General features: G+C 32.6%; 1 protein-coding gene and 1 long non-coding RNA gene across 3 annotated transcripts in view; one reads left to right on the top strand and one right to left on the bottom strand.

Moving 5' to 3' along the window:
* The window catches only part of LOC123264625 (matrix metalloproteinase-17-like), a 281705-nt gene that overhangs the window by 137753 nt on the left and 128988 nt on the right, over positions 1 to 14964 (bottom strand). The gene's annotated exons all lie outside the window — the stretch shown is intronic.
* LOC123264676 lies at positions 4389 to 4844 on the top strand. The gene is made up of 3 exons (XR_006509393.1): positions 4389 to 4432; positions 4495 to 4584; positions 4658 to 4844. It is a non-coding gene; the product is annotated as an uncharacterized LOC123264676 (long non-coding RNA).

The following is a 14964-nucleotide window of genomic DNA, read 5'->3' as shown; positions in this document are numbered from 1 at the left end:
AACTTGCCGTTGAATTTTGACGAAGTATCTATGGCAATTTTGCGATAATTTTTGAGCGAAAATCTATTAGAAGTCCATAGATACTTAATCAAGAATCTTAAACCAGACTTGCTCAAGGCTTGTCGAAAATCATTACTAGAGCTAGAGCTCTTATATGGTTCTTCTTGAAATGACTTTTAAATACGATAACTCATCAAATTTCTTGATTTGTATGGTTATTTATTTTTCTAGATTGACTATTAGCTATTTCTTATTTTCCCATAAATTTGACAAAATTCCACTAGTGCATTTGTTTTCAAGATCCTGCAAATTTTTAGTGGCTCTGAGAAATCGACTTCTATTTCGGCTGTCGAATAATTTTTTTTATGTATCCTAAAAGTAATTTTATTAATAGTTTCAACGGCTCAAAAAATTAACAGAGTTTTAAAAAAAATTAATCATGCTTTTCTTTTTTTTAAAAATAACATAATTTTGAGGTGAATTGAAGATAACAATATACACGAATGGACAAGTGACTACAGAGGGATAACTATTACATAGATAGGGTATAAGATTTATGTGGGAGTTCTAGAGAGGAGGCTGAGGAACGAAGTAGAAAGGAAAGGGCTACTGCCTAACTCACAAGCTGGATTCAGAAAAGGAAGAGGGACACTGGATAACATATATGCTCTGAATTATTTGATTATTAACCGCGAAATACACGCAGATAAAGGGAAACTAGTTGTGCTGTTCGTTGATTTTAAGGCTGCTTTTGACTCGGTAGACAGGAGGGAACTGGTGAAAGGAATGAGGAAAAGAGGGGTGAGCCTAGGTATGGTGAGAAGGTGCGAGGATGTCCTGAAAGAAACGAAAGGAAGGGTCAAGGTAGGGAAGTATCTGGGGGAGAACTTTTGGACAACAAAAAGAGTAAGACAGGGGTGTCCACTAAGTCCATTATTGTTCGTACTCTTTTTTGCTGATCTAGACGAAGAGTTAAGAAAAGGAAGATGGGGTGGTGTGGAGCTGAAAGGAGGGGAAAAAATTTACTCTCTTGCATATGCGGACGACATCGCGCTTCTGGCTAAGAACGAAGATGAGATGAAAGGATTAATGAGGACTCTAGAAAGATATGTAGAAAAGAAAAGACTGGAAGTAAACGTGAGCAAAACAAAGGTGATGAGATGTAGAAAAGGGGGTGGCAGGAAAAGAAAGGTGTTTTGGAACTGGAGAGGGAAAGAAGTCGAAGAAGTTTATAGATATCTGTACCTTGGATACGTGGTGAGAGCAAACGGGCGGCAAGATGCTCACATAAGGGAGAGGGTGACAAAAGGAACTAGAATAATGGGACAGGTATGGGGAATAGGTAAAAGAAAGTTCGGAAAGGATTAAGCAAGAAGAGTTTGGCTGTTCGACAAGCTAGTCTGGCCTGTAATGAGTTACGGGGTGGAGATATGGGGATGGAAGACAAGAGAAGAACTAGAAAAGATTCACGACAAATACCTTAGGTGGGTCCTGGGAGTCTCAAGGAACGTGGCTGGATATTTGATAAGAGAAGAGCTGAAAAGGGATAGGTTGGAGGGAAAAGCAGGTATTAGAGCATGGAAATATGAAAAAAGAATCGAGGAGGGTGGAGGAGGGGAAATTGTAAGGAGGTGTAGACAAGAAATGAAAAAGAGAGCCCGTGCTGGAAGAGAATTGTTCGGGTGGGAAGAAGAAAGAAAAGAATACTTCGAGAAAAGAGGCTGGTGTCCTACGGAAGTAGAAAGAAAATATCTTTCTTCTTTCTTCTCCACTGATAACAGTCAAACCAGGCGTCGTGTTTATATTGTATTTTACTGTGCAGTCTTTCCTGACCACACAATTTTCGACGATGTGGTGGAACAAAGTACAGCTCAAACGGGTCTGAATTTTCGACTCGGGATGGGAGCATGTCGGGGAGATATGTTCAGGACTGGGAGTTGAAAAGGGGTGGCAGGAGATGAGATCTAAGGTTGAGGGAGGGGAAGGTGAAGGGGAGAGGTGGATAGCTGAGTTAGAAAAGCACGGAGCTTAGATAGAAGGAGAACGCACGCAATGTATAAAGATATCCTCGAAATAAGGGGAAAATAAAGTTTCATTACAGAGCGCGCTGCTACTATCTCGATCCACTTTTTAAATTTAGCGGTTAAAAGTATTCGATCAAATACTTTATCCATAACCAAAAATAATGATTAGGATTAAATAATTGTTATAAAAAAAAAGGATAATTAAAACTGTAATTCATGGGGTGAAATTATTCAAAATACGTAAATGTTCCGTAAATTAATAATACATTAATTAATTATAAAAGAAGCCTCTAATTTTATATTGCTTTATAATTTCAATATGTCTTGAAATTGTCAAATACATTACAAAAAGATTTACTTTTTAGTTAATAGTTATTTAATATTTAAATTATTATTATTATGTATGGTGAAATAGTTATTTGATAGGAATTAAAAATAAATATTACATATTACTTTTTATTTTAAGAACCCTGATAAAAAAAAGTATAGAGACAAAGAAAAAACTATTGAAAAGTATTTGATTGACTAAAAAACCAATACTTTTCAATACTTTTTTCTTTGTCTCAATACTTTTTTTTAAGGTAAAAGTCCCTATTATGAGACGATGTCCCCATTTATGATACACTACATAAAAATACTATTTTATGAAAACAAACACACCGCTAGCATACCAAAAATATAAAAAATATTTCAATTCACATATTTCAAAAGCAATTTTCGACTTTTGCTCTTAATTAATTTCACACTGTTTTTAAAAAATATTTATTAAAGTGCGAGGTTTGTTATCTGTGCTCAAAGCCACGACCGAGAATAGTAAAACGGCAACAGCTACCTAGTTTCTTATATTAGTTTAATTTCATTGTCTCTTCTTCTTTTATGTTAAATTGTATATCAATTGAAAGCTGATGAGTCATAGACTTTATTTCTATACATATTTATGCGTTTTTTTTATTACAATATTTTAAATCTGAGTGTCTCACAATACCTACACTTATAAACGTGAATGCCCCGGTTTATGAGACATTTTACTAGGTGTACCATGTAACACGGACATGTGTATTTCGGCTTGTCCCGATTAAGTGAGACGGTGTACATTTATAAGATTTTATATTGTTAATATGTTATATTAATTATAAAAATAGTGCAATTATATGTCATAAAATATTGGCTGTTATTAAAACCTCAAATATTTTTCTAAAAGTAAGTATTTTTAGTCAAATACCTTTAGATTATGAACCTAACCTCAAATCATAACATTGAATAACTTTGTCAACAAGTTTTTCTGTTTTTTTAATTAAATGTTTTGGATAAATTTATAATATTTTGTTGTATATTGACTCTAAAAGTATATTATTTATTTCAGGCTAAGTAAAAAGTAATTTATAATAAAAAGCTGAGATAATGAGGCATAAACAAAATCCTAAAGAGACAAAAACTCAATCATCAAATTCAACCAAAAAAAAGTGTTGTGTTCCAATGTGAATAATAAACTGAAGAAAAAAAAGTTAAAAGGCTTAAGTAATTATGATTCGTCAAATATAGGAAAAGCTTTAAAAGCAATAGAAGACACAGAGATGTCCTTGAGAAAAGCAGCTGCTGTTCATGGAGTACCGATTGCTACCTTTGTTAGATGAAAAAGTATTAGTCCTGAGAAGGCAAAAATTAGAACTGAGCCAGCGACAGTATTATCTTTAAAAGAAGAGAATGTTATTGTTCAGTTGTTATTCTACAGAGCAGCAATAGGGTCACCTGTGACGAAAACTGACTTATTAAAGATGTATTAAAATTTGTTATTATTAAGATAATAACAAATTGTAATACATCTTTAATAAGTCTTGTCTAAGGACAATCATTCTAATGTGATAAACTGTGAATAAAATAATTTAACTAATGATGGACAACTTTTTACGGTTATATATGAATCTAGTCAAGTTAGTCTTCAAGAATCATTAACTGATAGCAATAATGTAATACGGTGCCCTTCTAAAGACTTTAGTGTCTTTAATTAAGATGATCCTCTCCACATTCCTTTCTCAATCCTTTCCTACCAATATCCTGTTACGTGAATGTGGAACGCTTCACGTAATAATTACCGTAACTCCTATTCTTTCCCGCTTCACAGCATTATTTATATTTGTAAAAAAAAAAAAAACAAAATGTGGAACGCTTCACGATTTTGCGTATCATCCTTGCGCAAAATCGAAATCCTTGTGCGTCATCCAAAAAAATTATATTTATGTTATATAGTATTTATATTATACATATATATATATACATATATATATATATATATACATTATAATATATAATATCATATAACATCATATAATATCATATATAAAATAATACAACAGAGCTCAAAAATATTCATCCTACAAATCCTATAAACAACAAAATTTATCAATTAGGTATGTAAATGTCAACCTCACATTTATGTTCGATAAATTTAATTTGATGTGACTATTTTTAGAATTTATGAAAGAAAATTTGGATCCTACGCCTGCAATGATTGACGAACATCGTTTTATTCATAAGTTTTCATCAATAACTGTTGATAACGGTAACGTAAAATAATTAGTTATGAACTAGTTTTAAAAATTATGATTAGAATTACGAAAAATTCATATTTTTAGATAAATCTCCCGAAAAACCTCTGAAAGAAATATTCACTTTGCCGTAGGATTATTTACTGAAGAAAAAAATAATAAAAATTGAAAAAACAGGCAAGTCAAAGTTACCATCTGTGGGGATCTCTGATGAATGGTACAAACAATTAAAAAAAGAAAAGTTAAAAAACATGAAAGAAGAAAAACTTAAAAATAAAAAATATTACAAGAAGAAAAGAAAAAGTTAATTGCTCAAGTCGAAGAATTAAAAAAAAAAAATCAAGAAAGAAAAATAGATTTAATTCAATAATTTTCGTTAATTAATTATTTAACTGATAAAAATTTAATTATGAGTTGATTAAAAATTAAAATAATTTCTTATTTTGTAAATAGGACTGTCTAAAATTAATAAAAATATAAAATTTGATCAATTTCACTGATTTTTTAACTGTCTCAAAAATAGGGTCCTGTGGTTTGAGACACTGGGGACATGTGACTTTAAAGTGTCTCATAAATAGGGTCTCATAGGTTCTCTTAAAAAACCATAATTTAATTCATTTTTAACCAAAAAAATTATAAACACATTAGAAATATTGATTTAATAATCATCAAATTACTGTACAATGCGATTAAAAGTGTATTTTCTTCTTAAATGGATTTATTATTCGCAAAAATGTTCAACTTACCTTGAAAAGTGTCTCATAATAGGGACTTTTACCTTATCAGGGTTCTTAAAATAAAAAGTAATATGTAATATTTATTTTTAATTCCTATTAAATAACTATTTCACCATACATAATAATAATAATAATTTAATTATTAAATAACTATTAACTAAAAAGTAAATCTTTTTGTAATGTATTTGACAATTTCAAGACATATTGAAATTATAAAGCAATATAAAATTAGAGGTTTCTTTTATAATTAATTAATGTATTATTAATTTACGGAACATTTACGTATTTTGAATAATTTCACTCCATGAATTACAGTTTTAATTATCCTTTTTTTTATAACAATTATTTAATCCTAATCATTATTTTTGGTTATGGATAAAGTATTTGATCGAATACTTTTAACCGCTAAATTTAAAAAGTGGATCGAGATAGTAGCAGCGCGCTCTGTAATGAAACTTTATTTTCCCCTTATTTCGAGGACATCTTTATACATCTTTATGCGCCCTTTTACCTTTTAGTAGTACTTTTCTTAAAGGTGAAAGGGCGTATGTCTTAAGATACGCCCTTTCAGATTTAGGATACCAATTTTTTTTTTTTTTTTTTCACAGATTTTTACGTTTCAGACAATTTCAAACCGAACGGCAAAAGAAAATTTTTTTATACGCCTTTTCAGCACAAATCCCTATTAACCCTTAGCTATAAGTCCTTTTACCTTTAAGCACGCGATATACTAAAACCTTCTCCGAAACACGGTGCATCTTATTTTCCATTCGAGAGGCTTTTAAACGAAGAGTATCAAAAATTGCTTTTGGAAAACCAAAAACGCTATCAAATTTATTAATGTATCTATTAAGTGTATCTTTAGAAGGTAAAGATAATATTTCACGTTGACGTAGTTTTTCATAAACCGAAGGACCTTTAATTCTTATCATAAGGCATTCGTATACCCACTCTATAGTATACCGGCGTTGCTTTGCATTTTTGGCTTTAGCAGCTTGAAAGCAAGCGCGAACAGCTTGTTTTTGAGCTTCTGACAAGTCAGCTATTTCTTCTTCAATAATATTTTCTTTGGTCATAGCACACCGATTCCTTAAGTCTTCTAATTCTTCTTTTAACTTCTGGCTCTGTATTACAATTAATGTTACAAATTTAGTTTAATTTGAAAAACTTTTTTTACCTTCTGCTGCAAACGATGTACACGCTTTTGCTTTGAATTTAACTTCCGTTTAATCGTGATAAAACGATTATTTAAATCATTTTTTAACTTCCCGCTAAAAATCTCAGATTTTCAAAAATCGGGAAGTTATTGTTTTCACCCCGTTTTGCAAAAATCGAGTTTTCATCAGATCTCGACGTTTGAAGGTCACAGGAAGCTTCCCTGACTATCCCCGCGAGGTTGTCACTATGTCTGTATGTATGTGTGTGTGTGTGTGTGTGTGTGTGTGTGTGTTTTTTTTTTTTTTTTTTTTTTCCTTGTAAGGGGGGGGAATGTTCTTTACGCATTCCAGGCATAGATGTTTTTTATAAATGTACTGCATAGATGTTCTGCATAGATGTTTGGCCTGGATATGTGGCGACTCGACGCAGCGTCATACTAAAACTCGACGCTGGCGCCCCTACCCACTAAACCCTAAACCCCTTTCTCTTCTATCCTCTGATCCCCCATGGTACCGCCGTAAGGCATTTCTTCGCGGGGGGAGGAATTAGCTGCCGCTCTTCCTTCTGGTGGCTAAGATGTTTTTTATTTCTATCTCCCTTCTAGTTTCTGTTTTCTGCTCTTTTTCTCTCGATGGACCGCAACTCTGTAAGCACTTCAGTGGCAAAGGTGCTCGTGGCGTTCCAGACAGCTTCTGATGACAGCATTTCTTCTACTATTGTCTCCGGTTGAATTCTCTTTTTTAGAATCTTCTCTAATTCATCGCGCTGTTGGTTAAAACGAGGACATGCAAAGATCACGTGCTCCACGTCTTCAGCGACACCTGGGCAGGATGGGCACTCCGGAGAATCGTCGTGCTTAAAGCGGTGAAGATAGGCTCGGAAGCAGCCGTGTCCTGACAACATCTGTGTAAGGTAGTAGTTAACCTCTCCATGACTCCGGTTCAACCAGTCGTCGATCCTCGGTATAAGACGATACGTCCATCTTCCTTTTTCTGCAGCGTCCCACTGGAGCTGCCATCGGTCGAAGCTGTTTTGCCGTTCTTCAGTTCTGAGCTCTTCAGCGCTTAGTGTAGTTGACCTTTTACGATGATAAAGGTTCCGTCTTTCCTCAGCGAGGACTCTGAGAGGCAGAGTTCCGGAAATAACGCACACTGCTTCCTCGGATATTGTGCGGAAGGCGCTGGCGACTCTTAAGGCACACCGTCGGTATACTGGTCCAGCCTTCCTCCATGATTCTTGCATCTCGAGAGCGTTGGTCCAAATAGATATACCATATGTAAGCACCGATGTGACTACAGATGATAACAGTACCCTTCTGCTCTGCTTTGGCCCTCCGATGTTCGGCATCAGTCGTGCTAGACTTGTTCCCACTGCTGACGCCTTGGCACTGACGTGTTCTACCTGCTGCTTAAAGTTGAGTCGGGCATCAAGCATCACTCCTAAATATCGAATATAAGGTTGTGATGTGATTTCTTGTTCGGCGACTTTCAGCTTAATTGTCTCTACCACTTTCCTGCTGGTAATAAGCACTGCCTCAGTTTTGTGTTGCGCCAGTTGCAGGTTCACTGCGTCCATCCACCGGTTAACGCGCTCGAAAGTGAGATCGAACACATGGTTTATCTCGTCAAGATGTTTGGCAACGATCATTACGGCTACGTCGTCTGCATATGCTACGAGTTTGACGTTTCTTGGCAGAGTTAGTCTTAATAGGCCATCATACATAATATTCCACAGGAGCGGGCCTAGAACTGAACCTTGTGGTACACCTCCAGAAATAGCATACTCCCTTGGACCGTTCTTCGTGTCATACTTCAGGACCCTGTTTTCAAAGTAGCTTGCTACGATCTTAAGAAGGTATTCTGGTACATTCTTCTCTTGGAGGGCCTGCATGATGCATTCCCAATTGGCGGAGTTGAAGGCATTTCTGATGTCTAGGGTCGCCACCAGGCAATACTTCTTCGTTCCACCCTTCCATCTGGTTGTGTGTGTGTGTGTGTGTGTGTGTGTGTGTGTGTGTGTGTGTGTGTGTGTGTGTGTGTGTGTGTGTGTGTGTGTGTGTGTGTGTGTGTGTGTGTGTGTGTGTGTGTAAGTAAGTATGTGAATCACTTATAACTTTTGAACGGTTGAACCGATTTCATCGCGGTTGGTGCCATTCGAAAGGGCTTCGCCAAACTTAGATTTCCTGAGAATTTGAACCGATTCGGACCGATAGATTTTGAGAAATTTTGAAAAATCTCAAAAAAAATTAGAAAAAAATCATTTTTGAAAGTGGTTTTTTTGGAATATCTTTTAAACGGCTCGATCGATCAATTTCAAAAACTAATCAGCTCTTAACGTCAAAAAACCACGCCGATCGGCGCTAATCCGGTCAAAATCGGTTGATTCGTTCGAGAGATAGCGTGAACGAAATAAAACCGAAAACTGTTTTTTCACATAACTTCGTCATTTCTTCTCGGATCGTTTTTCATGATATAGAATAATTTCAGAAGTTAAAAACCGCGTCGATTGCCGCCGAAAACGTGGAAATCGGTTGATTAGTTCGAGAGATATCCTCGACGAAATATTTGGAAATAAGGATTTTTTCAACATAACTTCGACATTTTTTGGAATAACTTTCAAACAGCTCTACCGATCGATTCCAAAAACTAATCAGCTCTTAACATCATAAAACCACGTCGATTGCCACCAAGCTGGTCAAAATCGGTTGATTCGTTCGAGAGATATCGTGAACGAAAGAAAACCGAAAAAAGTGTTTTTTCAGAGTTACTCCGAAATTTCTAGTTTGACCAATTGAAACTTAGAAATTATTTATAAGGCTTAAAAAACTACGTAGAATGCCGCCAACCGCGTAAAAATCGGTTCATTCATTTAAAAGTTATTGCGGTATGAACATTCAAAAAATAGTGTTCCATGAAACTTCTATCAGACTTTTGAGCTCAAAGAGCTCAAAAGCATAGAAAAGGTATCTTTTTGAGCTCGGAGAGATTAAAACAACACACAGATTGTACTTTTGAGCTCGAAGAGCTCAAAAAAGCGGCCAGGTATTAACGGAATTAGCGGGAAGTTGCAGGGATGGCCTTTAGGGTCAACCGTTTTCCTAATTTTTTTCTTTATAGCCACTGAGTAATCTTTTTCGTAATTTACGACAAGCAAGACGCCTATATATTTTCCGATATCTTTTATATTTCACAGGTGATTTTAAAATGCCATCACAGGTAGCTGAGCATTTGCCGAAAACCATAAAAAATTAATCGAATACACATAAAGAATATTAAAACCAAAAAATGCTACTTTTCGAGTAGCTCTGAATAAAAATTTTGAGTGCTTTACAATAATTTCATACTATATTCAAAAAAGGTCAGAATTTACGATTCATTCTATACTTTACAAACAAATGTAGATAAAAACCTTCTATTGTTAACTCCAGCACCGGTACAAAACTGAAATTTTTCTATATCTTGTAGTATTTTCCAAAAAATTTTCGTTGATGTTAATGGATTATCTAAATTTACAGAGACTCCAGTTTTAATAACAGTTACCTACAAAGTACGATAATATTTACAGATGAAATATTTAATAGGACAAAGTATATGCACAAAATTATTTTTTATATACCTGAAGTGTTAAATCCCGACTAATCTTAATTTCTAATTTTACCTGCTTTAAAATAATATGTACATAATACAGAATTAATACTTTTTGTAGCTCTAATTGTTTTGGCCAACACCAATTTTGAGGTACACCTCGGTCTTCGAGTGCTTGTACTATGGCAGATAATGAAAAAGTTTCAGAATTGTCAATAGTAGGTGCCCGAAAAATATTTTCATCGGAGCTGGTTTGTCCTGCGAGTTCTGCAGCCTCGATACAATTTGAATCTGCAGTTATTCCGTCAATAATTCTTGAACTAAAAATCTGTTCGCTAGACTCGGACAAATTGTTGCTTACATTATTTTCTTCATACTGTTAGTCTTCAGCTATAGTAATATCATTATCTTCTTTGTCTACAACCATCTGCTCCGAGTTTACATGCATAGAAGTATTGGTATTATCCGTGCATTGTAACATATTAACATCAGTAGTATTATTTACTATCACTGGAATCGCACCTACTTTTAAATCAAATCTGGCTTTTGATAAGTCGTAAATATCACCATTAGGCAAAATTATTCTGTCAAATTTTTTATTAATATCTTCCTCTTTAAAATGCAATTCACAAACGAAGTTTTTAGGAAGAAGTTGCTGTGACAATGCCAAATTCCATTTTTGCAACATACTCGGACACTAATTTCAAACAGAAAAAACATTTACTTACATATTAATTATGTGTTAATATTATGTTGATTTGAAAACATGTACATTAATGCTTCGACCTAAAGAATAATTTTTCTAAATGTTGTTTTTTTTTTTCCAAAGTTTAGTTTTTTTATTAGTGCAAGTGAATGGATAGAATTTTTCAAAGTCCAAAGATGAAAATGTATAGTATATGAAATTAATAATCCACAAACTTTATCTTATTTCTAGACTCTAGTTTTTTTAAATACAGACTTCAAAATTTTTTCTTTTCATTACGTTTAGTATTTATAATAAAAAAAAAAAAAAAAAAAAAAAAAAAACATTATAAATTATACATTTCACTCCTACTAACAACATATCGTTTATATACTGTTATTTGTCACTAACAGTGATCATTGTTAAAAAAATATACATTAATTATTACTTTAAACCATTACATGAAATAAAAATTAAATTTTTATTATTATTCAATCACAGTTATTAATTTTGAAAATGGAAATAATTTAAAACTATAGGTTATCATACCTTTGGTACTTGAAATAAAGCCGTTGGACAATTATTTTGCTTCAACTTCATTTTTCGTTCTGCTATACTGCCACTCATACAATTTTTAACTGTACATTTCTTCACCATTTTTCAAAATTATCGATTTAATTACTTTAAAAATTTTAAAAATATTAAGTATAGCCAAAAAACATAAATGTACACACGCGTTTGTGTTTACATGCGTTGTAGCAAAGTTGCTGTCTTTAATGACGTCACAGAGATCGAGTTAATAGTGGCGCTACTCTGGTGGTGAGAGTAGGCATCAGTAATTTGCTGCTATTTTTGAGGACACATTTATACCAAACCCCCTATCTCGATCGTTCTCCTTCTATCTAAGCTCCGTGTAGAAAAGCGAAGGGGTAGTGCAAAGGCAGAGTAACTTTCTTTTCAGTAGTTTTGTTATGGGAACTTAAAAGATCTGTTTTGATATTAGAAAAAAAGCACGGAAACGGACGTCAAAAAGATGTGTGAGGAGGGATGTGGAATGTGTGAGTATAGCGGTTTTTTCTTGGCTAAGGCTTTCTTTTTCCGCTGGATGATTTGAATGACTGAAAATTGTGGTTAAATGAAATTATGGATATGTACTAAAGTTGTTAAGCATTGTATTGATTAGCATAAGGCATAGATTGTATTTGATGGCTGTAAATATTACTTTATAAGTTTTTATTTTTTAGAATAAGAGTTTTTTTGTAAGACTATTTTTTTGTATCAAGGAAAGGAAGTTCTATTGTACCCCGTATTTCGGGCAATAAAGATTTTTATTATAATATACACGAATGGGTGACAGTTTCTTTCTTCGAGAAGAAAAAAATGTTTTAATCTGTTCTCAAATTTAAGAAAATATTCTGGCAAAACGACCAACTTTTTGTAAAATAAAAAAAAAATTAAAAACTGCTGATCCTGCTGGTTATTTTTAGAATTTTTTACTATTATTAAATTTAAAGTGCTAAGGAGTACGAAAACTGTAGGGGCAACCGATCTTTTAATTTTTTAATAAAATCAATAGTATTATTATTCTAAAAATGAGTAAGTTGATCATCCTCTTAGCCGCGCTTGTTATAAAATCCACAAGAGCGCGCCACATTTCATGAAAATTCACTTGAATGAATAAACTGTCTCTGATAGCCACACTTACTATAAAAATACTTGTAGTAAAGAAAGTTTGGTCAAAGTTAACGTTAAGTTCACATAAGTTGTATAGTAACTTAACGTTAATCTACTGCCGCAATTTGAATCTAAGTTTTAACCAACTTTTAATCTATAAAAAAGTTATTGTTAAGTTGGAATGATTTTTTAATAAAAAATTACTCTAAAATTCATAGAAAAATTAATGTTACTTTAAGTTATATTTATTTGGACCTTCAAGTTGATTAGAAAACCATGATTTAAAAAAGTTTTTTGCAAGTTAATTGTCAATCAGTTCTTATAAAAAATTAATGAAAAATAATAGGACGATAAAAAAAAATTTTAATGCTTTGTAAATAATTTTATAAAAGGTTTCAGAGTATTTCTATATTCAAGAAAATTAAACATCACATAATTTCAGATATTTATTTTTATTAATAAATTATTACAACATTTTTTTACATTTTTAAAGCTAAAAATGATAATTAATTTAGCTGACATTTGATAATTTTAGGAATTTTTTTTAACAAGTAAATTATGGTAAAAAATAATTAGAAAAAAAAATTGACATGTAGAAATTTATAAAAATTAAAAATGCAATTTTTTATAAATAATTTTTTGGAACAAATTTATTTGTTAAAAAAAAATTACAAAATAGTCAAGTGATTGCTAACTTCAATGTCATAGCCAAAAACCAAAAACTATTAAATTAATTCAATTCACTCACTTTATATTCATAATTGCAAATACAATTTTACATTTTATACATTATAGAAATATTGTATCAGATATAAGTGACTAAAAATACCTCCGCGATGTGTGTCTCAGATAGCTCATCTGATAGTGAGGAAGCGATTCGTAACCAGACGATTCGGGTTCAACTCCCCGGTCTAACCATAAATTATTGATGTTTTGTCACGTAAAAAATTTTTACTGTGCGTCGTTTTTTTACCGATAAATTACCTACCGATGTAAAAAAGAGACAAATTCTGATAATCTGCCATATCAATGAGTATTTTCACTCACTTTGTTCAACTTCACTAAAAGTTCACATCAAGACTTTTCCTACAACATTTTGATAAAAGTTAAAGCCAATTTCCGGCCCTAGATTGTATAAAAGTTGGATTGCAATTTAGCGTTAACTTTTATGATTGGATGGCTATCAGGGGTATAAAGGGTCGAAGAAATTACCATATGAGTTGGAAGCTCGTTTGATAACAACATGAGACTGGCAGACTAATCGTTTATTATCCTTTTAAAATAATTAAAATTGTTCAGCTCATCTAAAAAGTTAGGTACTGAATTAGTAATAAGAAATTAGAATTGATGATAATTTTTTTTTTTTATTTCGATTAAAAAATAATGGGTTTTATTATCACATTTGATTGAACAATTGTTAGCGATTCTCTGTCAATTTTCTACCTGACATCAACGAAATAACGAGGTAGCAATCCAAATTGCATTCTACGGACATTGTGAGTAAAAGAAAAAAGTGTAAATGACATGAAAAATACAACAAACCAAAAAAATTTATCGATCGATAGTCAAATACCCAGCAGTTCAACAAAACTAAAAGTCTTGGATTTCACGTGTGCGTGAACCTTCCCTGAATAAAAAAAAGTATTGAGACAAAGAAAAAAGTATTGGATTGATTAGAAAACCAATACTTTTCAATACTTTTTTCTTTGTCTCAATACTTTTTTTTTATCAGGGTTGTTGATTATTTATGAGCTGACATGAACAGACTATTGGATCAATATAGTCTAAAGACTCCTACGTTTCCAGAAAGGTCTCAACTAATTCCCTCTCCCTTTCACTCATTCTGTCTGCGTATCTTTTATTTCAACAACGTATTTTTATTGACCGTTTGGACAAACTTTTTACGAACTTTTATGAATCAGCTCACGAACTATATAATAGGTCAGCCATCTCATTACAAAGATATTTCGGTGAAATATAATTCTAAAACTTGTTGGTATCTATTAGACTATGAATTAAGATTTTGTCTAATTTCTGATCACAAACTAAAGCAATCATAAATGAATTTTTAACTTCCTGCATCGGTGATTTTCAAGAAGTCGGGAAGTTAATGGTTTCATCCTAGTTTTCAAAAATCGAGTTTTCATCAGATCTCCACGTTTTGAGGATCTAGAAAGCAACACGGAGAGAATTTAATGGTAAATACAACTATCCGAGTATTGTAAAAACAGGCTTCTTAGTATGAATGATTGTAAGAACTATCCAAATTGTTAACTGAACCATCCAGATAGTTACGTTTACCATCTGGATAATAATTATTACCATCTGGCTGGTAACTTAAAGATGGTCAACTTAATCATAATATATGTTAACCGCTAAAATCATGTTGATTGTAAATTCTACAATCATGATGGTAATTATTACCATCGCAGCTAGTAATATGATTAGTCACTATGTTACTACCGTGACTTGTGGATTATAAATAAACAAAAATTTCGCTTTATTAAATAATTACTTTTGTTAAATTGCACTGTACCTTCTTAAATATTGACGTTT

Source organism: Cotesia glomerata, linkage group LG5, assembly GCF_020080835.1.
Source record: "Cotesia glomerata isolate CgM1 linkage group LG5, MPM_Cglom_v2.3, whole genome shotgun sequence".
NCBI classification, from domain to species: Eukaryota; Metazoa; Arthropoda; class Insecta; order Hymenoptera; family Braconidae; genus Cotesia; species Cotesia glomerata.
Note: the sequence above shows the minus strand (reverse complement) of the source record. Positions and strands in the feature narration are given on the sequence as shown.